The sequence below is a fragment of the Lissotriton helveticus genome, chromosome 10, assembly GCF_964261635.1.
Source record: "Lissotriton helveticus chromosome 10, aLisHel1.1, whole genome shotgun sequence".
Classification (NCBI taxonomy): domain Eukaryota; kingdom Metazoa; phylum Chordata; class Amphibia; order Caudata; family Salamandridae; genus Lissotriton; species Lissotriton helveticus.
Genome location: NC_136071.1, coordinates 589,848,442 through 589,871,932, shown reverse-complemented (window position 1 = coordinate 589,871,932; position 23,491 = coordinate 589,848,442). Strand labels below are relative to the sequence as shown.

General features: G+C 47.3%; 41 non-coding genes across 41 annotated transcripts; all 41 read right to left on the bottom strand.

The window, feature by feature from the left end:
- Positions 1 to 364: 364 nt before the first annotated feature.
- TRNAP-AGG (transfer RNA proline (anticodon AGG)) lies at positions 365 to 436 on the bottom strand. The gene has a single exon. It is a non-coding gene; the product is annotated as a tRNA-Pro (tRNA).
- A 434-nt stretch (positions 437 to 870) lies between these two features.
- TRNAV-UAC (transfer RNA valine (anticodon UAC)) lies at positions 871 to 943 on the bottom strand. The gene has a single exon. It is a non-coding gene; the product is annotated as a tRNA-Val (tRNA).
- A 384-nt stretch (positions 944 to 1,327) lies between these two features.
- TRNAP-CGG (transfer RNA proline (anticodon CGG)) lies at positions 1,328 to 1,399 on the bottom strand. Its single transcript has one exon. It is a non-coding gene; the product is annotated as a tRNA-Pro (tRNA).
- Positions 1,400 to 2,340: 941 nt separating this feature from the next.
- Positions 2,341 to 2,452, bottom strand: TRNAL-CAA (transfer RNA leucine (anticodon CAA)). Its single transcript has 2 exons — positions 2,415 to 2,452; positions 2,341 to 2,386 (listed from the first exon to the last, which is right to left on the bottom strand). It is a non-coding gene; the product is annotated as a tRNA-Leu (tRNA).
- Positions 2,453 to 2,747: 295 nt separating this feature from the next.
- TRNAV-AAC (transfer RNA valine (anticodon AAC)) lies at positions 2,748 to 2,820 on the bottom strand. The gene has a single exon. It is a non-coding gene; the product is annotated as a tRNA-Val (tRNA).
- Positions 2,821 to 3,205: 385 nt separating this feature from the next.
- On the bottom strand, positions 3,206 to 3,277 carry TRNAP-AGG (transfer RNA proline (anticodon AGG)). Its single transcript has one exon. It is a non-coding gene; the product is annotated as a tRNA-Pro (tRNA).
- Positions 3,278 to 3,711: 434 nt separating this feature from the next.
- Positions 3,712 to 3,784, bottom strand: TRNAV-UAC (transfer RNA valine (anticodon UAC)). The gene has a single exon. It is a non-coding gene; the product is annotated as a tRNA-Val (tRNA).
- Positions 3,785 to 4,168: 384 nt separating this feature from the next.
- TRNAP-CGG (transfer RNA proline (anticodon CGG)) lies at positions 4,169 to 4,240 on the bottom strand. Its single transcript has one exon. It is a non-coding gene; the product is annotated as a tRNA-Pro (tRNA).
- Positions 4,241 to 5,181: 941 nt separating this feature from the next.
- Positions 5,182 to 5,293, bottom strand: TRNAL-CAA (transfer RNA leucine (anticodon CAA)). The gene is made up of 2 exons: positions 5,256 to 5,293; positions 5,182 to 5,227 (listed from the first exon to the last, which is right to left on the bottom strand). It is a non-coding gene; the product is annotated as a tRNA-Leu (tRNA).
- A 295-nt stretch (positions 5,294 to 5,588) lies between these two features.
- TRNAV-AAC (transfer RNA valine (anticodon AAC)) lies at positions 5,589 to 5,661 on the bottom strand. Its single transcript has one exon. It is a non-coding gene; the product is annotated as a tRNA-Val (tRNA).
- Positions 5,662 to 6,046: 385 nt separating this feature from the next.
- Positions 6,047 to 6,118, bottom strand: TRNAP-AGG (transfer RNA proline (anticodon AGG)). Its single transcript has one exon. It is a non-coding gene; the product is annotated as a tRNA-Pro (tRNA).
- A 434-nt stretch (positions 6,119 to 6,552) lies between these two features.
- Positions 6,553 to 6,625, bottom strand: TRNAV-UAC (transfer RNA valine (anticodon UAC)). The gene has a single exon. It is a non-coding gene; the product is annotated as a tRNA-Val (tRNA).
- Positions 6,626 to 7,009: 384 nt separating this feature from the next.
- On the bottom strand, positions 7,010 to 7,081 carry TRNAP-CGG (transfer RNA proline (anticodon CGG)). Its single transcript has one exon. It is a non-coding gene; the product is annotated as a tRNA-Pro (tRNA).
- A 941-nt stretch (positions 7,082 to 8,022) lies between these two features.
- Positions 8,023 to 8,134, bottom strand: TRNAL-CAA (transfer RNA leucine (anticodon CAA)). The gene is made up of 2 exons: positions 8,097 to 8,134; positions 8,023 to 8,068 (listed from the first exon to the last, which is right to left on the bottom strand). It is a non-coding gene; the product is annotated as a tRNA-Leu (tRNA).
- Positions 8,135 to 8,429: 295 nt separating this feature from the next.
- On the bottom strand, positions 8,430 to 8,502 carry TRNAV-AAC (transfer RNA valine (anticodon AAC)). The gene has a single exon. It is a non-coding gene; the product is annotated as a tRNA-Val (tRNA).
- Positions 8,503 to 8,887: 385 nt separating this feature from the next.
- Positions 8,888 to 8,959, bottom strand: TRNAP-AGG (transfer RNA proline (anticodon AGG)). The gene has a single exon. It is a non-coding gene; the product is annotated as a tRNA-Pro (tRNA).
- A 434-nt stretch (positions 8,960 to 9,393) lies between these two features.
- TRNAV-UAC (transfer RNA valine (anticodon UAC)) lies at positions 9,394 to 9,466 on the bottom strand. The gene has a single exon. It is a non-coding gene; the product is annotated as a tRNA-Val (tRNA).
- Positions 9,467 to 9,850: 384 nt separating this feature from the next.
- On the bottom strand, positions 9,851 to 9,922 carry TRNAP-CGG (transfer RNA proline (anticodon CGG)). Its single transcript has one exon. It is a non-coding gene; the product is annotated as a tRNA-Pro (tRNA).
- Positions 9,923 to 10,863: 941 nt separating this feature from the next.
- On the bottom strand, positions 10,864 to 10,975 carry TRNAL-CAA (transfer RNA leucine (anticodon CAA)). Its single transcript has 2 exons — positions 10,938 to 10,975; positions 10,864 to 10,909 (listed from the first exon to the last, which is right to left on the bottom strand). It is a non-coding gene; the product is annotated as a tRNA-Leu (tRNA).
- A 295-nt stretch (positions 10,976 to 11,270) lies between these two features.
- On the bottom strand, positions 11,271 to 11,343 carry TRNAV-AAC (transfer RNA valine (anticodon AAC)). Its single transcript has one exon. It is a non-coding gene; the product is annotated as a tRNA-Val (tRNA).
- A 385-nt stretch (positions 11,344 to 11,728) lies between these two features.
- On the bottom strand, positions 11,729 to 11,800 carry TRNAP-AGG (transfer RNA proline (anticodon AGG)). The gene has a single exon. It is a non-coding gene; the product is annotated as a tRNA-Pro (tRNA).
- A 434-nt stretch (positions 11,801 to 12,234) lies between these two features.
- On the bottom strand, positions 12,235 to 12,307 carry TRNAV-UAC (transfer RNA valine (anticodon UAC)). Its single transcript has one exon. It is a non-coding gene; the product is annotated as a tRNA-Val (tRNA).
- Positions 12,308 to 12,691: 384 nt separating this feature from the next.
- TRNAP-CGG (transfer RNA proline (anticodon CGG)) lies at positions 12,692 to 12,763 on the bottom strand. Its single transcript has one exon. It is a non-coding gene; the product is annotated as a tRNA-Pro (tRNA).
- Positions 12,764 to 13,704: 941 nt separating this feature from the next.
- TRNAL-CAA (transfer RNA leucine (anticodon CAA)) lies at positions 13,705 to 13,816 on the bottom strand. Its single transcript has 2 exons — positions 13,779 to 13,816; positions 13,705 to 13,750 (listed from the first exon to the last, which is right to left on the bottom strand). It is a non-coding gene; the product is annotated as a tRNA-Leu (tRNA).
- A 295-nt stretch (positions 13,817 to 14,111) lies between these two features.
- TRNAV-AAC (transfer RNA valine (anticodon AAC)) lies at positions 14,112 to 14,184 on the bottom strand. The gene has a single exon. It is a non-coding gene; the product is annotated as a tRNA-Val (tRNA).
- Positions 14,185 to 14,569: 385 nt separating this feature from the next.
- On the bottom strand, positions 14,570 to 14,641 carry TRNAP-AGG (transfer RNA proline (anticodon AGG)). The gene has a single exon. It is a non-coding gene; the product is annotated as a tRNA-Pro (tRNA).
- A 434-nt stretch (positions 14,642 to 15,075) lies between these two features.
- Positions 15,076 to 15,148, bottom strand: TRNAV-UAC (transfer RNA valine (anticodon UAC)). The gene has a single exon. It is a non-coding gene; the product is annotated as a tRNA-Val (tRNA).
- A 384-nt stretch (positions 15,149 to 15,532) lies between these two features.
- On the bottom strand, positions 15,533 to 15,604 carry TRNAP-CGG (transfer RNA proline (anticodon CGG)). Its single transcript has one exon. It is a non-coding gene; the product is annotated as a tRNA-Pro (tRNA).
- Positions 15,605 to 16,545: 941 nt separating this feature from the next.
- On the bottom strand, positions 16,546 to 16,657 carry TRNAL-CAA (transfer RNA leucine (anticodon CAA)). The gene is made up of 2 exons: positions 16,620 to 16,657; positions 16,546 to 16,591 (listed from the first exon to the last, which is right to left on the bottom strand). It is a non-coding gene; the product is annotated as a tRNA-Leu (tRNA).
- A 295-nt stretch (positions 16,658 to 16,952) lies between these two features.
- TRNAV-AAC (transfer RNA valine (anticodon AAC)) lies at positions 16,953 to 17,025 on the bottom strand. Its single transcript has one exon. It is a non-coding gene; the product is annotated as a tRNA-Val (tRNA).
- A 385-nt stretch (positions 17,026 to 17,410) lies between these two features.
- TRNAP-AGG (transfer RNA proline (anticodon AGG)) lies at positions 17,411 to 17,482 on the bottom strand. Its single transcript has one exon. It is a non-coding gene; the product is annotated as a tRNA-Pro (tRNA).
- Positions 17,483 to 17,916: 434 nt separating this feature from the next.
- TRNAV-UAC (transfer RNA valine (anticodon UAC)) lies at positions 17,917 to 17,989 on the bottom strand. Its single transcript has one exon. It is a non-coding gene; the product is annotated as a tRNA-Val (tRNA).
- Positions 17,990 to 18,373: 384 nt separating this feature from the next.
- Positions 18,374 to 18,445, bottom strand: TRNAP-CGG (transfer RNA proline (anticodon CGG)). The gene has a single exon. It is a non-coding gene; the product is annotated as a tRNA-Pro (tRNA).
- A 941-nt stretch (positions 18,446 to 19,386) lies between these two features.
- On the bottom strand, positions 19,387 to 19,498 carry TRNAL-CAA (transfer RNA leucine (anticodon CAA)). Its single transcript has 2 exons — positions 19,461 to 19,498; positions 19,387 to 19,432 (listed from the first exon to the last, which is right to left on the bottom strand). It is a non-coding gene; the product is annotated as a tRNA-Leu (tRNA).
- A 295-nt stretch (positions 19,499 to 19,793) lies between these two features.
- On the bottom strand, positions 19,794 to 19,866 carry TRNAV-AAC (transfer RNA valine (anticodon AAC)). Its single transcript has one exon. It is a non-coding gene; the product is annotated as a tRNA-Val (tRNA).
- Positions 19,867 to 20,251: 385 nt separating this feature from the next.
- Positions 20,252 to 20,323, bottom strand: TRNAP-AGG (transfer RNA proline (anticodon AGG)). The gene has a single exon. It is a non-coding gene; the product is annotated as a tRNA-Pro (tRNA).
- A 434-nt stretch (positions 20,324 to 20,757) lies between these two features.
- On the bottom strand, positions 20,758 to 20,830 carry TRNAV-UAC (transfer RNA valine (anticodon UAC)). Its single transcript has one exon. It is a non-coding gene; the product is annotated as a tRNA-Val (tRNA).
- Positions 20,831 to 21,214: 384 nt separating this feature from the next.
- Positions 21,215 to 21,286, bottom strand: TRNAP-CGG (transfer RNA proline (anticodon CGG)). Its single transcript has one exon. It is a non-coding gene; the product is annotated as a tRNA-Pro (tRNA).
- A 941-nt stretch (positions 21,287 to 22,227) lies between these two features.
- Positions 22,228 to 22,339, bottom strand: TRNAL-CAA (transfer RNA leucine (anticodon CAA)). The gene is made up of 2 exons: positions 22,302 to 22,339; positions 22,228 to 22,273 (listed from the first exon to the last, which is right to left on the bottom strand). It is a non-coding gene; the product is annotated as a tRNA-Leu (tRNA).
- Positions 22,340 to 22,634: 295 nt separating this feature from the next.
- TRNAV-AAC (transfer RNA valine (anticodon AAC)) lies at positions 22,635 to 22,707 on the bottom strand. The gene has a single exon. It is a non-coding gene; the product is annotated as a tRNA-Val (tRNA).
- A 385-nt stretch (positions 22,708 to 23,092) lies between these two features.
- TRNAP-AGG (transfer RNA proline (anticodon AGG)) lies at positions 23,093 to 23,164 on the bottom strand. The gene has a single exon. It is a non-coding gene; the product is annotated as a tRNA-Pro (tRNA).
- Positions 23,165 to 23,491: the final 327 nt, after the last annotated feature.

Below are 23,491 nucleotides of genomic sequence, written 5' to 3'. Positions count from 1 at the left end.
TAAAGCAAAGTTCCTCTCAAGGCTTCACCCTACTTCTATTCTGCTGTATCAGCAGCGGCTCAGAATGTGCAGAACAAGTGTGAAAACCTCAGAGATATCATCCAACATGCTTGCAATTAGACGTATTCAAAATTTACTTGTGCAGGCATCGACAGACAAATATCTGATGCCTAAATGTCTGCGAGTACAGCTTGGGAAAGCATCACCTGGGACACACTGAGACTAAGCAGGTAGGCAGAAAAAGCACGATGATCCATTTTTCTTCTGAGGTTAGGAATATGTTGCGCAACAATGCACCGAGTATTACTAGAAATAGTCAGGCATAGTGCATTTTTAGTACGATTTGTATGTTTAGCTCTAAAAAGGGCTCGTCCGGGATTTGAACCCGGGACCTCTCGCACCCTAAGCGAGAATCATACCCCTAGACCAACGAGCCATGCAAGAGTCACCTCTGACATGGCTCCAGGGGTTAGTGGCAGCTAGTCGGTGAATGCTTCACCCAAAGCAAGCAACTGCACATGTTGCTCTCTTCTGCAATATGATTGCTGTCTTTTCCATGGCCGTCATCAAACAAGAAATTAAAAAGCCTCTGTCCTTCAGACAGTTTGTTTTCTCTAAGTGTCTGCTTGCGGTGAGGACAAGAAAAGCATTTCTGCTCTCATTCCTTGCTTTCATGAAGTAGGCCCACCCTTCAGAGCAAAGGGCGAGCAAGCGAATGGCGCAAGCTATCGTCACTTCTCTTTTCGAGCTGTCACTGAGATCCCTGGAGCACACTACGTCAGGTTGGTGAGGGATAGACAGCCTCTATTATCTCAGCTTTCCTATAAAGTCAGCCAGTAAAGGCAAACACTGTTAAAAACAGCAAACCGCTGTTTCTGCCCGGTCTCGAACCAAGGACCTTTCGCGTGTAAGGCGAACGTGAAAACCACTACACTACAGAAACAGACACTAACTCAGGAATCTTGTTGGCATGTATTGGGCTGGAATGCACAGACTAAGGGCCAATGTCCTTGAAGCTCAAAGTTGGGCTCTCCTTACCCGGTCTCTATTTCTTTGGAAGACAGGAATGAGGACCACTTTTATTCCAAGAGGCGATTTTGAAACCATATCCTGAAATTACACTAGAAAAACACTATGCATGTAATGTTCCTACCATGCTGGTCTGGCCCAGAAAAGCAGTTGCAAAGAAGTCCTGCACTCCTTTATCCCGCCACAAGTGGTAAATAGCGTGCAGGGTAAGGAACTTTCTCGACATACACAGCGTCTTATAGCATTGAAAAGAAGAAATGCTCCTATATTACAAGCATCCTGAAAATGCCCACAGCATGGGCTCGTCCGGGATTTGAACCCGGGACCTCTCGCACCCGAAGCGAGAATCATACCCCTAGACCAACGAGCCTGAGTGGCCAGGAGACATTTTGAACAATTTCTGAAGCGTCTTTCAGAAAAAAAGCAGGGCTATTTGGCTAGTCTCCCTCTAAGTGAGCCTCACAACGTCATGTTTTCTCTCAAGTTGTTGTTTTTTCACTCTAGCAAGAAAGGGGGCAGCCAATCTCCTATCAGCCAGTGAGCAGAAAAAAGGCACAGATGAGAACAGCAAGCACTTTCTGGCAATTGTTCTCCTCTGCAAGTCCTGGACCCTTGCCCCATAGACTTCCACACCAGAAGCAATGAAGGGCCCACCATTTCCTGCGCCTGAGAAAGAGGGGTTTGATATTTGGATTCAAACGCGCTCGCTCAGCGCTCGATCAGGCTCGATCAGGCGAGATTTATATGAGTGGCTCACAGGCCTGAAACACTCACCTGGGAGACCCAGAGTGGCTGACTTCTCAGTATAGCCATTGTTGGGCGAGTCACCTCCTTTCCTCCTGCCTCAATCTAGAATTGGCTGCAAATCATAAGAGAGAGTGCAATGCCCGTGTGCAGTGCCTACTCCCAGCTACCTCTCTGTCTTCCTTATGTAAATTAGAATTTGCAAGGGGGGAACCAATGGCATTCTGCTCCTCCCACATAACCAGGAAGCCCTGTTGAACATGTCTGCCTGTGTTTTTGCAGGGACAGTGCCTTCTCTGCCCAAAAGGTGGCAGGAGAGCCTCACAACAAATGATGGGATCAACTGCTTAGTTAGAAACCCAGCAAGGCAGTTACTGTGATGGAGTGCAAATTTAATGGAAGGTGTGCCTGAGGTGTCATTTCCAGAAATCCATGGAATTGTGATTGAGGGCCCAGCCTGATTGTTGGTGGATTTCTCTTCACATGCTACAGGTTCCTGCAAAGATTGTGGTGTTTGCCGGGAACGCACTGCAAAAAACAGGAAGATTTACGGGTGTAAAAGGGACCTGTCAGAAGTGGGATTTGAACCCACGCCTCCATGAGGAGACCAGAAGGCTCAGCTACACTGAAGATCAAGCTCTCTTGAGTCTGGCGCCTTAGACCACTCGGCCATCCTGACGGCTCATGAGGGGGGCTTAGGTCTAACTCTTCTATCTGCACCTGCCAATGTTTCCACTTACAACCTTCACAGCAATGTCACAGGTGTAAAGGCCCCAACAATACAACATAGCTTAAACAAAATAAAAATAGGCACAAGAACGACCCCCAGATGACGGATGCAGATAACTTTGTTTCGTCTTGCAAAGGTAAAGAAAGTTTCCCACGGCTCACTGTGTTCAAAGACCACCTCTTCTTAAACTTGCATTCAGATAATAAGGTTTTAGAGAGTGCACATAAAAGCAGCCAACGCTCAGTGTTTCTGCCCGGTCTCGAACCGGGGACCTTTCGCGTGTTAGGCGAACGTGATGACCACTACACTACAGAAACGACCTTGCTGCTTGCTACTGTTAAAGCAAAGTTCCTCTCAAGGCTTCACCCTACTTCTATTCTGCTGTATCAGCAGCGGCTCAGAATGTGCAGAACAAGTGTGAAAACCTCAGAGATATCATCCAACATGCTTGCAATTAGACGTATTCAAAATTTACTTGTGCAGGCATCGACAGACAAATATCTGATGCCTAAATGTCTGCGAGTACAGCTTGGGAAAGCATCACCTGGGACACACTGAGACTAAGCAGGTAGGCAGAAAAAGCACGATGATCCATTTTTCTTCTGAGGTTAGGAATATGTTGCGCAACAATGCACCGAGTATTACTAGAAATAGTCAGGCATAGTGCATTTTTAGTACGATTTGTATGTTTAGCTCTAAAAAGGGCTCGTCCGGGAGTTGAACCCGGGACCTCTCGCACCCTAAGCGAGAATCATACCCCTAGACCAACGAGCCACGCAAGAGTCACCTCTGACATGGCTCCAGGGGTTAGTGGCAGCTAGTCGGTGAATGCTTCACCCAAAGCAAGCAACTGCACATGTTGCTCTCTTCTGCAATATGATTGCTGTCTTTTCCATGGCCGTCATCAAACAAGAAATTAAAAAGCCTCTGTCCTTCAGACAGTTTGTTTTCTCTAAGTGTCTGCTTGCGGTGAGGACAAGAAAAGCATTTCTGCTCTCATTCCTTGCTTTCATGAAGTAGGCCCACCCTTCAGAGCAAAGGGCGAGCAAGCGAATGGCGCAAGCTATCGTCACTTCTCTTTTCGAGCTGTCACTGAGATCCCTGGAGCACACTACGTCAGGTTGGTGAGGGATAGACAGCCTCTATTATCTCAGCTTTCCTATAAAGTCAGCCAGTAAAGGCAAACACTGTTAAAAACAGCAAACCGCTGTTTCTGCCCGGTCTCGAACCAAGGACCTTTCGCGTGTAAGGCGAACGTGAAAACCACTACACTACAGAAACAGACACTAACTCAGGAATCTTGTTGGCATGTATTGGGCTGGAATGCACAGACTAAGGGCCAATGTCCTTGAAGCTCAAAGTTGGGCTCTCCTTACCCGGTCTCTATTTCTTTGGAAGACAGGAATGAGGACCACTTTTATTCCAAGAGGCGATTTTGAAACCATATCCTGAAATTACACTAGAAAAACACTATGCATGTAATGTTCCTACCATGCTGGTCTGGCCCAGAAAAGCAGTTGCAAAGAAGTCCTGCACTCCTTTATCCCGCCACAAGTGGAAAATAGCGTGCAGGGTAAGGAACTTTCTCGACATACACAGCGTCTTATAGCATTGAAAAGAAGAAATGCTCCTATATTACAAGCATCCTGAAAATGTCCACAGCATGGGCTCGTCCGGGATTTGAACCCGGGACCTCTCGCACCCGAAGCGAGAATCATACCCCTAGACCAACGAGCCTGAGTGGCCAGGAGACATTTTGAACAATTTCTGAAGCGTCTTTCAGAAAAAAAGCAGGGCTATTTGGCTAGTCTCCCTCTAAGTGAGCCTCACAACGTCATGTTTTCTCTCAAGTTGTTGTTTTTTCACTCTAGCAAGAAAGGGGGCAGCCAATCTCCTATCAGCCAGTGAGCAGAAAAAAGGCACAGATGAGAACAGCAAGCACTTTCTGGCAATTGTTCTCCTCTGCAAGTCCTGGACCCTTGCCCCATAGACTTCCACACCAGAAGCAATGAAGGGCCCACCATTTCCTGCGCCTGAGAAAGAGGGGTTTGATATTTGGATTCAAACGCGCTCGCTCAGCGCTCGCTCAGGCTCGATCAGGCGAGATTTATATGAGTGGCTCACAGGCCTGAAACACTCACCTGGGAGACCCAGAGTGGCTGACTTCTCAGTATAGCCATTGTTGGGCGAGTCACCTCCTTTCCTCCTGCCTCAATCTAGAATTGGCTGCAAATCATAAGAGAGAGTGCAATGCCCGTGTGCAGTGCCTACTCCCAGCTACCTCTCTGTCTTCCTTATGTAAATTAGAATTTGCAAGGGGGGAACCAATGGCATTCTGCTCCTCCCACATAACCAGGAAGCCCTGTTGAACATGTCTGCCTGTGTTTTTGCAGGGACAGTGCCTTCTCTGCCCAAAAGGTGGCAGGAGAGCCTCACAACAAATGATGGGATCAACTGCTTAGTTAGAAACCCAGCAAGGCAGTTACTGTGATGGAGTGCAAATTTAATGGAAGGTGTGCCTGAGGTGTCATTTCCAGAAATCCATGGAATTGTGATTGAGGGCCCAGCCTGATTGTTGGTGGATTTCTCTTCACATGCTACAGGTTCCTGCAAAGATTGTGGTGTTTGCCGGGAACGCACTGCAAAAAACAGGAAGATTTACGGGTGTAAAAGGGACCTGTCAGAAGTGGGATTTGAACCCACGCCTCCATGAGGAGACCAGAAGGCTCAGCTACACTGAAGATCAAGCTCTCTTGAGTCTGGCGCCTTAGACCACTCGGCCATCCTGACGGCTCATGAGGGGGGCTTAGGTCTAACTCTTCTATCTGCACCTGCCAATGTTTCCACTTACAACCTTCACAGCAATGTCACAGGTGTAAAGGCCCCAACAATACAACATAGCTTAAACAAAATAAAAATAGGCACAAGAACGACCCCCAGATGACGGATGCAGATAACTTTGTTTCGTCTTGCAAAGGTAAAGAAAGTTTCCCACGGCTCACTGTGTTCAAAGACCACCTCTTCTTAAACTTGCATTCAGATAATAAGGTTTTAGAGTGTGCACATAAAAGCAGCCAACGCTCAGTGTTTCTGCCCGGTCTCAAACCGGGGACCTTTCGCGTGTTAGGCGAACGTGATGACCACTACACTACAGAAACGACCTTGCTGCTTGCTACTGTTAAAGCAAAGTTCCTCTCAAGGCTTCACCCTACTTCTATTCTGCTGTATCAGCAGCGGCTCAGAATGTGCAGAACAAGTGTGAAAACCTCAGAGATATCATCCAACATGCTTGCAATTAGACGTATTCAAAATTTACTTGTGCAGGCATCGACAGACAAATATCTGATGCCTAAATGTCTGCGAGTACAGCTTGGGAAAGCATCACCTGGGACACACTGAGACTAAGCAGGTAGGCAGAAAAAGCACGATGATCCATTTTTCTTCTGAGGTTAGGAATATGTTGCGCAACAATGCACCGAGTATTACTAGAAATAGTCAGGCATAGTGCATTTTTAGTACGATTTGTATGTTTAGCTCTAAAAAGGGCTCGTCCGGGATTTGAACCCGGGACCTCTCGCACCCTAAGCGAGAATCATACCCCTAGACCAACGAGCCACGCAAGAGTCACCTCTGACATGGCTCCAGGGGTTAGTGGCAGCTAGTCGGTGAATGCTTCACCCAAAGCAAGCAACTGCACATGTTGCTCTCTTCTGCAATATGATTGCTGTCTTTTCCATGGCCGTCATCAAACAAGAAATTAAAAAGCCTCTGTCCTTCAGACAGTTTGTTTTCTCTAAGTGTCTGCTTGCGGTGAGGACAAGAAAAGCATTTCTGCTCTCATTCCTTGCTTTCATGAAGTAGGCCCACCCTTCAGAGCAAAGGGCGAGCAAGCGAATGGCGCAAGCTATCGTCACTTCTCTTTTCGAGCTGTCACTGAGATCCCTTGAGCACACTACGTCAGGTTGGTGAGGGATAGACAGCCTCTATTATCTCAGCTTTCCTATAAAGTCAGCCAGTAAAGGCAAACACTGTTAAAAACAGCAAACCGCTGTTTCTGCCCGGTCTCGAACCAAGGACCTTTCGCGTGTAAGGCGAACGTGAAAACCACTACACTACAGAAAGAGACACTAACTCAGGAATCTTGTTGGCATGTATTGGGCTGGAATGCACAGACTAAGGGCCAATGTCCTTGAAGCTCAAAGTTGGGCTCTCCTTACCCGGTCTCTATTTCTTTGGAAGACAGGAATGAGGACCACTTTTATTCCAAGAGGCGATTTTGAAACCATATCCTGAAATTACACTAGAAAAACACTATGCATGTAATGTTCCTACCATGCTGGTCTGGCCCAGAAAAGCAGTTGCAAAGAAGTCCTGCACTCCTTTATCCCGCCACAAGTGGAAAATAGCGTGCAGGGTAAGGAACTTTCTCGACATACACAGCGTCTTATAGCATTGAAAAGAAGAAATGCTCCTATATTACAAGCATCCTGAAAATGTCCACAGCATGGGCTCGTCCGGGATTTGAACCCGGGACCTCTCGCACCCGAAGCGAGAATCATACCCCTAGACCAACGAGCCTGAGTGGCCAGGAGACATTTTGAACAATTTCTGAAGCGTCTTTCAGAAAAAAAGCAGGGCTATTTGGCTAGTCTCCCTCTAAGTGAGCCTCACAACGTCATGTTTTCTCTCAAGTTGTTGTTTTTTCACTCTAGCAAGAAAGGGGGCAGCCAATCTCCTATCAGCCAGTGAGCAGAAAAAAGGCACAGATGAGAACAGCAAGCACTTTCTGGCAATTGTTCTCCTCTGCAAGTCCTGGACCCTTGCCCCATAGACTTCCACACCAGAAGCAATGAAGGGCCCACCATTTCCTGCGCCTGAGAAAGAGGGGTTTGATATTTGGATTCAAACGCGCTCGCTCAGCGCTCGCTCAGGCTCGATCAGGCGAGATTTATATGAGTGGCTCACAGGCCTGAAACACTCACCTGGGAGACCCAGAGTGGCTGACTTCTCAGTATAGCCATTGTTGGGCGAGTCACCTCCTTTCCTCCTGCCTCAATCTAGAATTGGCTGCAAATCATAAGAGAGAGTGCAATGCCCGTGTGCAGTGCCTACTCCCAGCTACCTCTCTGTCTTCCTTATGTAAATTAGAATTTGCAAGGGGGGAACCAATGGCATTCTGCTCCTCCCACATAACCAGGAAGCCCTGTTGAACATGTCTGCCTGTGTTTTTGCAGGGACAGTGCCTTCTCTGCCCAAAAGGTGGCAGGAGAGCCTCACAACAAATGATGGGATCAACTGCTTAGTTAGAAACCCAGCAAGGCAGTTACTGTGATGGAGTGCAAATTTAATGGAAGGTGTGCCTGAGGTGTCATTTCCAGAAATCCATGGAATTGTGATTGAGGGCCCAGCCTGATTGTTGGTGGATTTCTCTTCACATGCTACAGGTTCCTGCAAAGATTGTGGTGTTTGCCGGGAACGCACTGCAAAAAACAGGAAGATTTACGGGTGTAAAAGGGACCTGTCAGAAGTGGGATTTGAACCCACGCCTCCATGAGGAGACCAGAAGGCTCAGCTACACTGAAGATCAAGCTCTCTTGAGTCTGGCGCCTTAGACCACTCGGCCATCCTGACGGCTCATGAGGGGGGCTTAGGTCTAACTCTTCTATCTGCACCTGCCAATGTTTCCACTTACAACCTTCACAGCAATGTCACAGGTGTAAAGGCCCCAACAATACAACATAGCTTAAACAAAATAAAAATAGGCACAAGAACGACCCCCAGATGACGGATGCAGATAACTTTGTTTCGTCTTGCAAAGGTAAAGAAAGTTTCCCACGGCTCACTGTGTTCAAAGACCACCTCTTCTTAAACTTGCATTCAGATAATAAGGTTTTAGAGTGTGCACATAAAAGCAGCCAACGCTCAGTGTTTCTGCCCGGTCTCGAACCGGGGACCTTTCGCGTGTTAGGGGAACGTGATGACCACTACACTACAGAAACGACCTTGCTGCTTGCTACTGTTAAAGCAAAGTTCCTCTCAAGGCTTCACCCTACTTCTATTCTGCTGTATCAGCAGCGGCTCAGAATGTGCAGAACAAGTGTGAAAACCTCAGAGATATCATCCAACATGCTTGCAATTAGACGTATTCAAAATTTACTTGTGCAGGCATCGACAGACAAATATCTGATGCCTAAATGTCTGCGAGTACAGCTTGGGAAAGCATCACCTGGGACACACTGAGACTAAGCAGGTAGGCAGAAAAAGCACGATGATCCATTTTTCTTCTGAGGTTAGGAATATGTTGCGCAACAATGCACCGAGTATTACTAGAAATAGTCAGGCATAGTGCATTTTTAGTACGATTTGTATGTTTAGCTCTAAAAAGGGCTCGTCCGGGATTTGAACCCGGGACCTCTCGCACCCTAAGCGAGAATCATACCCCTAGACCAACGAGCCACGCAAGAGTCACCTCTGACATGGCTCCAGGGGTTAGTGGCAGCTAGTCGGTGAATGCTTCACCCAAAGCAAGCAACTGCACATGTTGCTCTCTTCTGCAATATGATTGCTGTCTTTTCCATGGCCGTCATCAAACAAGAAATTAAAAAGCCTCTGTCCTTCAGACAGTTTGTTTTCTCTAAGTGTCTGCTTGCGGTGAGGACAAGAAAAGCATTTCTGCTCTCATTCCTTGCTTTCATGAAGTAGGCCCACCCTTCAGAGCAAAGGGCGAGCAAGCGAATGGCGCAAGCTATCGTCACTTCTCTTTTCGAGCTGTCACTGAGATCCCTGGAGCACACTACGTCAGGTTGGTGAGGGATAGACAGCCTCTATTATCTCAGCTTTCCTATAAAGTCAGCAAGTAAAGGCAAACACTGTTAAAAACAGCAAACCGCTGTTTCTGCCCGGTCTCGAACCAGGGACCTTTCGCGTGTAAGGCGAACGTGATAACCACTACACTACAGAAACAGACACTAACTCAGGAATCTTGTTGGCATGTATTGGGCTGGAATGCACAGACTAAGGGCCAATGTCCTTGAAGCTCAAAGTTGGGCTCTCCTTACCCGGTCTCTATTTCTTTGGAAGACAGGAATGAGGACCACTTTTATTCCAAGAGGCGATTTTGAAACCATATCCTGAAATTACACTAGAAAAACACTATGCATGTAATGTTCCTACCATGCTTGTCTGGCCCAGAAAAGCAGTTGCAAAGAAGTCCTGCACTCCTTTATCCCACCACAAGTGGAAAATAGCGTGCAGGGTAAGGAACTTTCTCGACATACACAGCGTCTTATAGCATTGAAAAGAAGAAATGCTCCTATATTACAAGCATCCTGAAAATGTCCACAGCATGGGCTCGTCCGGGATTTGAACCCGGGACCTCTCGCACCCGAAGCGAGAATCATACCCCTAGACCAACGAGCCTGAGTGGCCAGGAGACATTTTGAACAATTTCTGAAGCGTCTTTCAGAAAAAAAGCAGGGCTATTTGGCTAGTCTCCCTCTAAGTGAGCCTCACAACGTCATGTTTTCTCTCAAGTTGTTGTTTTTTCACTCTAGCAAGAAAGGGGGCAGCCAATCTCCTATCAGCCAGTGAGCAGAAAAAAGGCACAGATGAGAACAGCAAGCACTTTCTGGCAATTGTTCTCCTCTGCAAGTCCTGGACCCTTGCCCCATAGACTTCCACACCAGAAGCAATGAAGGGCCCACCATTTCCTGCGCCTGAGAAAGAGGGGTTTGATATTTGGATTCAAACGCGCTCGCTCAGCGCTCGATCAGGCTCGATCAGGCGAGATTTATATGAGTGGCTCACAGGCCTGAAACACTAACCTGGGAGACCCAGAGTGGCTGACTTCTCAGTATAGCCATTGTTGGGCGAGTCACCTCCTTTCCTCCTGCCTCAATCTAGAATTGGCTGCAAATCATAAGAGAGAGTGCAATGCCCGTGTGCAGTGCCTACTCCCAGCTACCTCTCTGTCTTCCTTATGTAAATTAGAATTTGCAAGGGGGGAACCAATGGCATTCTGCTCCTCCCACATAACCAGGAAGCCCTGTTGAACATGTCTGCCTGTGTTTTTGCAGGGACAGTGCCTTCTCTGCCCAAAAGGTGGCAGGAGAGCCTCACAACAAATGATGGGATCAACTGCTTAGTTAGAAACCCAGCAAGGCAGTTACTGTGATGGAGTGCAAATTTAATGGAAGGTGTGCCTGAGGTGTCATTTCCAGAAATCCATGGAATTGTGATTGAGGGCCCAGCCTGATTGTTGGTGGATTTCTCTTCACATGCTACAGGTTCCTGCAAAGATTGTGGTGTTTGCCGGGAACGCACTGCAAAAAACAGGAAGATTTACGGGTGTAAAAGGGACCTGTCAGAAGTGGGATTTGAACCCACGCCTCCATGAGGAGACCAGAAGGCTCAGCTACACTGAAGATCAAGCTCTCTTGAGTCTGGCGCCTTAGACCACTCGGCCATCCTGACGGCTCATGAGGGGGGCTTAGGTCTAACTCTTCTATCTGCACCTGCCAATGTTTCCACTTACAACCTTCACAGCAATGTCACAGGTGTAAAGGCCCCAACAATACAACATAGCTTAAACAAAATAAAAATAGGCACAAGAACGACCCCCAGATGACGGATGCAGATAACTTTGTTTCGTCTTGCAAAGGTAAAGAAAGTTTCCCACGGCTCACTGTGTTCAAAGACCACCTCTTCTTAAACTTGCATTCAGATAATAAGGTTTTAGAGTGTGCACATAAAAGCAGCCAACGCTCAGTGTTTCTGCCCGGTCTCGAACCGGGGACCTTTCGCGTGTTAGGCGAACGTGATGACCACTACACTACAGAAACGACCTTGCTGCTTGCTACTGTTAAAGCAAAGTTCCTCTCAAGGCTTCACCCTACTTCTATTCTGCTGTATCAGCAGCGGCTCAGAATGTGCAGAACAAGTGTGAAAACCTCAGAGATATCATCCAACATGCTTGCAATTAGACGTATTCAAAATTTACTTGTGCAGGCATCGACAGACAAATATCTGATGCCTAAATGTCTGCGAGTACAGCTTGGGAAAGCATCACCTGGGACACACTGAGACTAAGCAGGTAGGCAGAAAAAGCACGATGATCCATTTTTCTTCTGAGGTTAGGAATATGTTGCGCAACAATGCACCGAGTATTACTAGAAATAGTCAGGCATAGTGCATTTTTAGTACGATTTGTATGTTTAGCTCTAAAAAGGGCTCGTCCGGGATTTGAACCCGGGACCTCTCGCACCCTAAGCGAGAATCATACCCCTAGACCAACGAGCCACGCAAGAGTCACCTCTGACATGGCTCCAGGGGTTAGTGGCAGCTAGTCGGTGAATGCTTCACCCAAAGCAAGCAACTGCACATGTTGCTCTCTTCTGCAATATGATTGCTGTCTTTTCCATGGCCGTCATCAAACAAGAAATTAAAAAGCCTCTGTCCTTCAGACAGTTTGTTTTCTCTAAGTGTCTGCTTGCGGTGAGGACAAGAAAAGCATTTCTGCTCTCATTCCTTGCTTTCATGAAGTAGGCCCACCCTTCAGAGCAAAGGGCGAGCAAGCGAATGGCGCAAGCTATCGTCACTTCTCTTTTCGAGCTGTCACTGAGATCCCTTGAGCACACTACGTCAGGTTGGTGAGGGATAGACAGCCTCTATTATCTCAGCTTTCCTATAAAGTCAGCCAGTAAAGGCAAACACTGTTAAAAACAGCAAACCGCTGTTTCTGCCCGGTCTCGAACCAAGGACCTTTCGCGTGTAAGGCGAACGTGAAAACCACTACACTACAGAAAGAGACACTAACTCAGGAATCTTGTTGGCATGTATTGGGCTGGAATGCACAGACTAAGGGCCAATGTCCTTGAAGCTCAAAGTTGGGCTCTCCTTACCCGGTCTCTATTTCTTTGGAAGACAGGAATGAGGACCACTTTTATTCCAAGAGGCGATTTTGAAACCATATCCTGAAATTACACTAGAAAAACACTATGCATGTAATGTTCCTACCATGCTGGTCTGGCCCAGAAAAGCAGTTGCAAAGAAGTCCTGCACTCCTTTATCCCGCCACAAGTGGAAAATAGCGTGCAGGGTAAGGAACTTTCTCGACATACACAGCGTCTTATAGCATTGAAAAGAAGAAATGCTCCTATATTACAAGCATCCTGAAAATGTCCACAGCATGGGCTCGTCCGGGATTTGAACCCGGGACCTCTCGCACCCGAAGCGAGAATCATACCCCTAGACCAACGAGCCTGAGTGGCCAGGAGACATTTTGAACAATTTCTGAAGCGTCTTTCAGAAAAAAAGCAGGGCTATTTGGCTAGTCTCCCTCTAAGTGAGCCTCACAACGTCATGTTTTCTCTCAAGTTGTTGTTTTTTCACTCTAGCAAGAAAGGGGGCAGCCAATCTCCTATCAGCCAGTGAGCAGAAAAAAGGCACAGATGAGAACAGCAAGCACTTTCTGGCAATTGTTCTCCTCTGCAAGTCCTGGACCCTTGCCCCATAGACTTCCACACCAGAAGCAATGAAGGGCCCACCATTTCCTGCGCCTGAGAAAGAGGGGTTTGATATTTGGATTCAAACGCGCTCGCTCAGCGCTCGCTCAGGCTCGATCAGGCGAGATTTATATGAGTGGCTCACAGGCCTGAAACACTCACCTGGGAGACCCAGAGTGGCTGACTTCTCAGTATAGCCATTGTTGGGCGAGTCACCTCCTTTCCTCCTGCCTCAATCTAGAATTGGCTGCAAATCATAAGAGAGAGTGCAATGCCCGTGTGCAGTGCCTACTCCCAGCTACCTCTCTGTCTTCCTTATGTAAATTAGAATTTGCAAGGGGGGAACCAATGGCATTCTGCTCCTCCCACATAACCAGGAAGCCCTGTTGAACATGTCTGCCTGTGTTTTTGCAGGGACAGTGCCTTCTCTGCCCAAAAGGTGGCAGGAGAGCCTCACAACAAATGATGGGATCAACTGCTTAGTTAGAAACCCAGCAAGGCAGTTACTGTGATGGAGTGCAAATTTAATGGAAGGTGTGCCTGAGGTGTCATTTCCAGAAATCCATGGAATTGTGATTGAGGGCCCAGCCTGATTGTTGGTGGATTTCTCTTCACATGCTACAGGTTCCTGCAAAGATTGTGGTGTTTGCCGGGAACGCACTGCAAAAAACAGGAAGATTTACGGGTGTAAAAGGGACCTGTCAGAAGTGGGATTTGAACCCACGCCTCCATGAGGAGACCAGAAGGCTCAGCTACACTGAAGATCAAGCTCTCTTGAGTCTGGCGCCTTAGACCACTCGGCCATCCTGACGGCTCATGAGGGGGGCTTAGGTCTAACTCTTCTATCTGCACCTGCCAATGTTTCCACTTACAACCTTCACAGCAATGTCACAGGTGTAAAGGCCCCAACAATACAACATAGCTTAAACAAAATAAAAATAGGCACAAGAACGACCCCCAGATGACGGATGCAGATAACTTTGTTTCGTCTTGCAAAGGTAAAGAAAGTTTCCCACGGCTCACTGTGTTCAAAGACCACCTCTTCTTAAACTTGCATTCAGATAATAAGGTTTTAGAGTGTGCACATAAAAGCAGCCAACGCTCAGTGTTTCTGCCCGGTCTCGAACCGGGGACCTTTCGCGTGTTAGGGGAACGTGATGACCACTACACTACAGAAACGACCTTGCTGCTTGCTACTGTTAAAGCAAAGTTCCTCTCAAGGCTTCACCCTACTTCTATTCTGCTGTATCAGCAGCGGCTCAGAATGTGCAGAACAAGTGTGAAAACCTCAGAGATATCATCCAACATGCTTGCAATTAGACGTATTCAAAATTTACTTGTGCAGGCATCGACAGACAAATATCTGATGCCTAAATGTCTGCGAGTACAGCTTGGGAAAGCATCACCTGGGACACACTGAGACTAAGCAGGTAGGCAGAAAAAGCACGATGATCCATTTTTCTTCTGAGGTTAGGAATATGTTGCGCAACAATGCACCGAGTATTACTAGAAATAGTCAGGCATAGTGCATTTTTAGTACGATTTGTATGTTTAGCTCTAAAAAGGGCTCGTCCGGGATTTGAACCCGGGACCTCTCGCACCCTAAGCGAGAATCATACCCCTAGACCAACGAGCCACGCAAGAGTCACCTCTGACATGGCTCCAGGGGTTAGTGGCAGCTAGTCGGTGAATGCTTCACCCAAAGCAAGCAACTGCACATGTTGCTCTCTTCTGCAATATGATTGCTGTCTTTTCCATGGCCGTCATCAAACAAGAAATTAAAAAGCCTCTGTCCTTCAGACAGTTTGTTTTCTCTAAGTGTCTGCTTGCGGTGAGGACAAGAAAAGCATTTCTGCTCTCATTCCTTGCTTTCATGAAGTAGGCCCACCCTTCAGAGCAAAGGGCGAGCAAGCGAATGGCGCAAGCTATCGTCACTTCTCTTTTCGAGCTGTCACTGAGATCCCTGGAGCACACTACGTCAGGTTGGTGAGGGATAGACAGCCTCTATTATCTCAGCTTTCCTATAAAGTCAGCAAGTAAAGGCAAACACTGTTAAAAACAGCAAACCGCTGTTTCTGCCCGGTCTCGAACCAGGGACCTTTCGCGTGTAAGGCGAACGTGATAACCACTACACTACAGAAACAGACACTAACTCAGGAATCTTGTTGGCATGTATTGGGCTGGAATGCACAGACTAAGGGCCAATGTCCTTGAAGCTCAAAGTTGGGCTCTCCTTACCCGGTCTCTATTTCTTTGGAAGACAGGAATGAGGACCACTTTTATTCCAAGAGGCGATTTTGAAACCATATCCTGAAATTACACTAGAAAAACACTATGCATGTAATGTTCCTACCATGCTTGTCTGGCCCAGAAAAGCAGTTGCAAAGAAGTCCTGCACTCCTTTATCCCGCCACAAGTGGAAAATAGCGTGCAGGGTAAGGAACTTTCTCGACATACACAGCGTCTTATAGCATTGAAAAGAAGAAATGCTCCTATATTACAAGCATCCTGAAAATGTCCACAGCATGGGCTCGTCCGGGATTTGAACCCGGGACCTCTCGCACCCGAAGCGAGAATCATACCCCTAGACCAACGAGCCTGAGTGGCCAGGAGACATTTTGAACAATTTCTGAAGCGTCTTTCAGAAAAAAAGCAGGGCTATTTGGCTAGTCTCCCTCTAAGTGAGCCTCACAACGTCATGTTTTCTCTCAAGTTGTTGTTTTTTCACTCTAGCAAGAAAGGGGGCAGCCAATCTCCTATCAGCCAGTGAGCAGAAAAAAGGCACAGATGAGAACAGCAAGCACTTTCTGGCAATTGTTCTCCTCTGCAAGTCCTGGACCCTTGCCCCATAGACTTCCACACCAGAAGCAATGAAGGGCCCACCATTTCCTGCGCCTGAGAAAGAGGGGTTTGATATTTGGATTCAAACGCGCTCGCTCAGCGCTCGATCAGGCTCGATCAGGCGAGATTTATATGAGTGGCTCACAGGCCTGAAACACTAACCTGGGAGACCCAGAGTGGCTGACTTCTCAGTATAGCCATTGTTGGGCGAGTCACCTCCTTTCCTCCTGCCTCAATCTAGAATTGGCTGCAAATCATAAGAGAGAGTGCAATGCCCGTGTGCAGTGCCTACTCCCAGCTACCTCTCTGTCTTCCTTATGTAAATTAGAATTTGCAAGGGGGGAACCAATGGCATTCTGCTCCTCCCACATAACCAGGAAGCCCTGTTGAACATGTCTGCCTGTGTTTTTGCAGGGACAGTGCCTTCTCTGCCCAAAAGGTGGCAGGAGAGCCTCACAACAAATGATGGGATCAACTGCTTAGTTAGAAACCCAGCAAGGCAGTTACTGTGATGGAGTGCAAATTTAATGGAAGGTGTGCCTGAGGTGTCATTTCCAGAAATCCATGGAATTGTGATTGAGGGCCCAGCCTGATTGTTGGTGGATTTCTCTTCACATGCTACAGGTTCCTGCAAAGATTGTGGTGTTTGCCGGGAACGCACTGCAAAAAACAGGAAGATTTACGGGTGTAAAAGGGACCTGTCAGAAGTGGGATTTGAACCCACGCCTCCATGAGGAGACCAGAAGGCTCAGCTACACTGAAGATCAAGCTCTCTTGAGTCTGGCGCCTTAGACCACTCGGCCATCCTGACAGCTCATGAGGGGGGCTTAGGTCTAACTCTTCTATCTGCACCTGCCAATGTTTCCACTTACAACCTTCACAGCAATGTCACAGGTGTAAAGGCCCCAACAATACAACATAGCTTAAACAAAATAAAAATAGGCACAAGAACGACCCCCAGATGACGGATGCAGATAACTTTGTTTCGTCTTGCAAAGGTAAAGAAAGTTTCCCACGGCTCACTGTGTTCAAAGACCACCTCTTCTTAAACTTGCATTCAGATAATAAGGTTTTAGAGTGTGCACATAAAAGCAGCCAACGCTCAGTGTTTCTGCCCGGTCTCGAACCGGGGACCTTTCGCGTGTTAGGCGAACGTGATGACCACTACACTACAGAAACGACCTTGCTGCTTGCTACTGTTAAAGCAAAGTTCCTCTCAAGGCTTCACCCTACTTCTATTCTGCTGTATCAGCAGCGGCTCAGAATGTGCAGAACAAGTGTGAAAACCTCAGAGATATCATCCAACATGCTTGCAATTAGACGTATTCAAAATTTACTTGTGCAGGCATCGACAGACAAATATCTGATGCCTAAATGTCTGCGAGTACAGCTTGGGAAAGCATCACCTGGGACACACTGAGACTAAGCAGGTAGGCAGAAAAAGCACGATGATCCATTTTTCTTCTGAGGTTAGGAATATGTTGCGCAACAATGCACCGAGTATTACTAGAAATAGTCAGGCATAGTGCATTTTTAGTACGATTTGTATGTTTAGCTCTAAAAAGGGCTCGTCCGGGATTTGAACCCGGGACCTCTCGCACCCTAAGCGAGAATCATACCCCTAGACCAACGAGCCATGCAAGAGTCACCTCTGACATGGCTCCAGGGGTTAGTGGCAGCTAGTCGGTGAATGCTTCACCCAAAGCAAGCAACTGCACATGTTGCTCTCTTCTGCAATATGATTGCTGTCTTTTCCATGGCCGTCATCAAACAAGAAATTAAAAAGCCTCTGTCCTTCAGACAGTTTGTTTTCTCTAAGTGTCTGCTTGCGGTGAGGACAAGAAAAGCATTTCTGCTCTCATTCCTTGCTTTCATGAAGTAGGCCCACCCTTCAGAGCAAAGGGCGAGCAAGCGAATGGCGCAAGCTATCGTCACTTCTCTTTTCGAGCTGTCACTGAGATCCCTGGAGCACACTACGTCAGGTTGGTGAGGGATAGACAGCCTCTATTATCTCAGCTTTCCTATAAAGTCAGCCAGTAAAGGCAAACACTGTTAAAAACAGCAAACCGCTGTTTCTGCCCGGTCTCGAACCAAGGACCTTTCGCGTGTAAGGCGAACGTGAAAACCACTACACTACAGAAACAGACACTAACTCAGGAATCTTGTTGGCATGTATTGGGCTGGAATGCACAGACTAAGGGCCAATGTCCTTGAAGCTCAAAGTTGGGCTCTCCTTACCCGGTCTCTATTTCTTTGGAAGACAGGAATGAGGACCACTTTTATTCCAAGAGGCGATTTTGAAACCATATCCTGAAATTACACTAGAAAAACACTATGCATGTAATGTTCCTACCATGCTGGTCTGGCCCAGAAAAGCAGTTGCAAAGAAGTCCTGCACTCCTTTATCCCGCCACAAGTGGAAAATAGCGTGCAGGGTAAGGAACTTTCTCGACATACACAGCGTCTTATAGCATTGAAAAGAAGAAATGCTCCTATATTACAAGCATCCTGAAAATGTCCACAGCATGGGCTCGTCCGGGATTTGAACCCGGGACCTCTCGCACCCGAAGCGAGAATCATACCCCTAGACCAACGAGCCTGAGTGGCCAGGAGACATTTTGAACAATTTCTGAAGCGTCTTTCAGAAAAAAAGCAGGGCTATTTGGCTAGTCTCCCTCTAAGTGAGCCTCACAACGTCATGTTTTCTCTCAAGTTGTTGTTTTTTCACTCTAGCAAGAAAGGGGGCAGCCAATCTCCTATCAGCCAGTGAGCAGAAAAAAGGCACAGATGAGAACAGCAAGCACTTTCTGGCAATTGTTCTCCTCTGCAAGTCCTGGACCCTTGCCCCATAGACTTCCACACCAGAAGCAATGAAGGGCCCACCATTTCCTGCGCCTGAGAAAGAGGGGTTTGATATTTGGATTCAAACGCGCTCGCTCAGCGCTCGCTCAGGCTCGATCAGGCGAGATTTATATGAGTGGCTCACAGGCCTGAAACACTCACCTGGGAGACCCAGAGTGGCTGACTTCTCAGTATAGCCATTGTTGGGCGAGTCACCTCCTTTCCTCCTGCCTCAATCTAGAATTGGCTGCAAATCATAAGAGAGAGTGCAATGCCCGTGTGCAGTGCCTACTCCCAGCTACCTCTCTGTCTTCCTTATGTAAATTAGAATTTGCAAGGGGGGAACCAATGGCATTCTGCTCCTCCCACATAACCAGGAAGCCCTGTTGAACATGTCTGCCTGTGTTTTTGCAGGGACAGTGCCTTCTCTGCCCAAAAGGTGGCAGGAGAGCCTCACAACAAATGATGGGATCAACTGCTTAGTTAGAAACCCAGCAAGGCAGTTACTGTGATGGAGTGCAAATTTAATGGAAGGTGTGCCTGAGGTGTCATTTCCAGAAATCCATGGAATTGTGATTGAGGGCCCAGCCTGATTGTTGGTGGATTTCTCTTCACATGCTACAGGTTCCTGCAAAGATTGTGGTGTTTGCCGGGAACGCACTGCAAAAAACAGGAAGATTTACGGGTGTAAAAGGGACCTGTCAGAAGTGGGATTTGAACCCACGCCTCCATGAGGAGACCAGAAGGCTCAGCTACACTGAAGATCAAGCTCTCTTGAGTCTGGCGCCTTAGACCACTCGGCCATCCTGACAGCTCATGAGGGGGGCTTAGGTCTAACTCTTCTATCTGCACCTGCCAATGTTTCCACTTACAACCTTCACAGCAATGTCACAGGTGTAAAGGCCCCAACAATACAACATAGCTTAAACAAAATAAAAATAGGCACAAGAACGACCCCCAGATGACGGATGCAGATAACTTTGTTTCGTCTTGCAAAGGTAAAGAAAGTTTCCCACGGCTCACTGTGTTCAAAGACCACCTCTTCTTAAACTTGCATTCAGATAATAAGGTTTTAGAGTGTGCACATAAAAGCAGCCAACGCTCAGTGTTTCTGCCCGGTCTCGAACCGGGGACCTTTCGCGTGTTAGGCGAACGTGATGACCACTACACTACAGAAACGACCTTGCTGCTTGCTACTGTTAAAGCAAAGTTCCTCTCAAGGCTTCACCCTACTTCTATTCTGCTGTATCAGCAGCGGCTCAGAATGTGCAGAACAAGTGTGAAAACCTCAGAGATATCATCCAACATGCTTGCAATTAGACGTATTCAAAATTTACTTGTGCAGGCATCGACAGACAAATATCTGATGCCTAAATGTCTGCGAGTACAGCTTGGGAAAGCATCACCTGGGACACACTGAGACTAAGCAGGTAGGCAGAAAAAGCACGATGATCCATTTTTCTTCTGAGGTTAGGAATATGTTGCGCAACAATGCACCGAGTATTACTAGAAATAGTCAGGCATAGTGCATTTTTAGTACGATTTGTATGTTTAGCTCTAAAAAGGGCTCGTCCGGGATTTGAACCCGGGACCTCTCGCACCCTAAGCGAGAATCATACCCCTAGACCAACGAGCCATGCAAGAGTCACCTCTGACATGGCTCCAGGGGTTAGTGGCAGCTAGTCGGTGAATGCTTCACCCAAAGCAAGCAACTGCACATGTTGCTCTCTTCTGCAATATGATTGCTGTCTTTTCCATGGCCGTCATCAAACAAGAAATTAAAAAGCCTCTGTCCTTCAGACAGTTTGTTTTCTCTAAGTGTCTGCTTGCGGTGAGGACAAGAAAAGCATTTCTGCTCTCATTCCTTGCTTTCATGAAGTAGGCCCACCCTTCAGAGCAAAGGGCGAGCAAGCGAATGGCGCAAGCTATCGTCACTTCTCTTTTCGAGCTGTCACTGAGATCCCTGGAGCACACTACGTCAGGTTGGTGAGGGATAGACAGCCTCTATTATCTCAGCTTTCCTATAAAGTCAGCCAGTAAAGGCAAACACTGTTAAAAACAGCAAACCGCTGTTTCTGCCCGGTCTCGAACCAAGGACCTTTCGCGTGTAAGGCGAACGTGAAAACCACTACACTACAGAAACAGACACTAACTCAGGAATCTTGTTGGCATGTATTGGGCTGGAATGCACAGACTAAGGGCCAATGTCCTTGAAGCTCAAAGTTGGGCTCTCCTTACCCGGTCTCTATTTCTTTGGAAGACAGGAATGAGGACCACTTTTATTCCAAGAGGCGATTTTGAAACCATATCCTGAAATTACACTAGAAAAACACTATGCATGTAATGTTCCTACCATGCTGGTCTGGCCCAGAAAAGCAGTTGCAAAGAAGTCCTGCACTCCTTTATCCCGCCACAAGTGGTAAATAGCGTGCAGGGTAAGGAACTTTCTCGACATACACAGCGTCTTATAGCATTGAAAAGAAGAAATGCTCCTATATTACAAGCATCCTGAAAATGCCCACAGCATGGGCTCGTCCGGGATTTGAACCCGGGACCTCTCGCACCCGAAGCGAGAATCATACCCCTAGACCAACGAGCCTGAGTGGCCAGGAGACATTTTGAACAATTTCTGAAGCGTCTTTCAGAAAAAAAGCAGGGCTATTTGGCTAGTCTCCCTCTAAGTGAGCCTCACAACGTCATGTTTTCTCTCAAGTTGTTGTTTTTTCACTCTAGCAAGAAAGGGGGCAGCCAATCTCCTATCAGCCAGTGAGCAGAAAAAAGGCACAGATGAGAACAGCAAGCACTTTCTGGCAATTGTTCTCCTCTGCAAGTCCTGGACCCTTGCCCCATAGACTTCCACACCAGAAGCAATGAAGGGCCCACCATTTCCTGCGCCTGAGAAAGAGGGGTTTGATATTTGGATTCAAACGCGCTCGCTCAGCGCTCGCTCAGGCTCGATCAGGCGAGATTTATATGAGTGGCTCACAGGCCTGAAACACTCACCTGGGAGACCCAGAGTGGCTGACTTCTCAGTATAGCCATTGTTGGGCGAGTCACCTCCTTTCCTCCTGCCTCAATCTAGAATTGGCTGCAAATCATAAGAGAGAGTGCAATGCCCGTGTGCAGTGCCTACTCCCAGCTACCTCTCTGTCTTCCTTATGTAAATTAGAATTTGCAAGGGGGGAACCAATGGCATTCTGCTCCTCCCACATAACCAGGAAGCCCTGTTGAACATGTCTGCCTGTGTTTTTGCAGGGACAGTGCCTTCTCTGCCCAAAAGGTGGCAGGAGAGCCTCACAACAAATGATGGGATCAACTGCTTAGTTAGAAACCCAGCAAGGCAGTTACTGTGATGGAGTGCAAATTTAATGGAAGGTGTGCCTGAGGTGTCATTTCCAGAAATCCATGGAATTGTGATTGAGGGCCCAGCCTGATTGTTGGTGGATTTCTCTTCACATGCTACAGGTTCCTGCAAAGATTGTGGTGTTTGCCGGGAACGCACTGCAAAAAACAGGAAGATTTACGGGTGTAAAAGGGACCTGTCAGAAGTGGGATTTGAACCCACGCCTCCATGAGGAGACCAGAAGGCTCAGCTACACTGAAGATCAAGCTCTCTTGAGTCTGGCGCCTTAGACCACTCGGCCATCCTGACGGCTCATGAGGGGGGCTTAGGTCTAACTCTTCTATCTGCACCTGCCAATGTTTCCACTTACAACCTTCACAGCAATGTCACAGGTGTAAAGGCCCCAACAATACAACATAGCTTAAACAAAATAAAAATAGGCACAAGAACGACCCCCAGATGACGGATGCAGATAACTTTGTTTCGTCTTGCAAAGGTAAAGAAAGTTTCCCACGGCTCACTGTGTTCAAAGACCACCTCTTCTTAAACTTGCATTCAGATAATAAGGTTTTAGAGTGTGCACATAAAAGCAGCCAACGCTCAGTGTTTCTGCCCGGTCTCGAACCGGGGACCTTTCGCGTGTTAGGGGAACGTGATGACCACTACACTACAGAAACGACCTTGCTGCTTGCTACTGTTAAAGCAAAGTTCCTCTCAAGGCTTCACCCTACTTCTATTCTGCTGTATCAGCAGCGGCTCAGAATGTGCAGAACAAGTGTGAAAACCTCAGAGATATCATCCAACATGCTTGCAATTAGACGTATTCAAAATTTACTTGTGCAGGCATCGACAGACAAATATCTGATGCCTAAATGTCTGCGAGTACAGCTTGGGAAAGCATCACCTGGGACACACTGAGACTAAGCAGGTAGGCAGAAAAAGCACGATGATCCATTTTTCTTCTGAGGTTAGGAATATGTTGCGCAACAATGCACCGAGTATTACTAGAAATAGTCAGGCATAGTGCATTTTTAGTACGATTTGTATGTTTAGCTCTAAAAAGGGCTCGTCCGGGATTTGAACCCGGGACCTCTCGCACCCTAAGCGAGAATCATACCCCTAGACCAACGAGCCACGCAAGAGTCACCTCTGACATGGCTCCAGGGGTTAGTGGCAGCTAGTCGGTGAATGCTTCACCCAAAGCAAGCAACTGCACATGTTGCTCTCTTCTGCAATATGATTGCTGTCTTTTCCATGGCCGTCATCAAACAAGAAATTAAAAAGCCTCTGTCCTTCAGACAGTTTGTTTTCTCTAAGTGTCTGCTTGCGGTGAGGACAAGAAAAGCATTTCTGCTCTCATTCCTTGCTTTCATGAAGTAGGCCCACCCTTCAGAGCAAAGGGCGAGCAAGCGAATGGCGCAAGCTATCGTCACTTCTCTTTTCGAGCTGTCACTGAGATCC